Raw genomic sequence first — 791 nt, 5'->3', positions numbered from 1 at the left:
GCAAAAGGTTTGGCCTAAATTCTCTTTAGGTTCTAAATCCCCAGGTCCCATAAGAAACGTGGCCAAGCAGAGCTTTGAACCTCCCTTCCAAAACAGAAAAAGCGCTACAGTCATCACCATTCCTCTTGGATTATGAATGCACTGGAAATTTGATCCAAGTTTACACACAGAGAATATGAAGTTAATGGCAATTAAACGTTATCTTAAAAATAAACACAGTTCTTGGGCATTCTACATCACATTTCCTCATTTACAGGAATAATATGGGAGACTGTGCATTAATGAGACATGCAGCTACAATAATACAATTGTTTAACAGAGGTAAAGATTGTGTTCCTAAAACATGCTGAAGGAACATTATTATTTGGTATTGATGCCCTAAAAATTTTAAGGATAAATATACCATCTATTAAATAATCCATGATTTACATGTTCTTATAGGAAGATATAGATAAATATGGTAATCTAATGAAGAACAGTCTACATACTCTGCTGGGATTTTGCCTAAACACTTCAGTGAAAGCTACTGGAACCCTGCCATTAGCTTCCCTGGGCCCAAACGATTACTCTCCTATCTACCATTACTTTAAAGCAGTATATATATCCCAGAGGGCCCTATCTGCTTTTGCCCTTAAAACCTCAGGAACCAAACTGAATTGGAGAAATCAGCTGAATTAAGTGAGAATTTATTTGCCCCTTGGTCTCATATTTCTGCAGCTAGTCTGTTTCCCTACAGCAGAAAACAAAACTTGGTATTTTGGTGAGGCCGTGTAGTGAATCACAAAGACATA

This window comes from Malurus melanocephalus, unplaced genomic scaffold (genome assembly GCF_030028575.1).
Source record: "Malurus melanocephalus ecotype Western Australia unplaced genomic scaffold, MMel_1.1 scaffold_649, whole genome shotgun sequence".
Classification (NCBI taxonomy): domain Eukaryota; kingdom Metazoa; phylum Chordata; class Aves; order Passeriformes; family Maluridae; genus Malurus; species Malurus melanocephalus.
The sequence above is the reverse complement of the archived record's forward strand: the minus strand, read 5'-3'. Positions refer to the sequence as shown.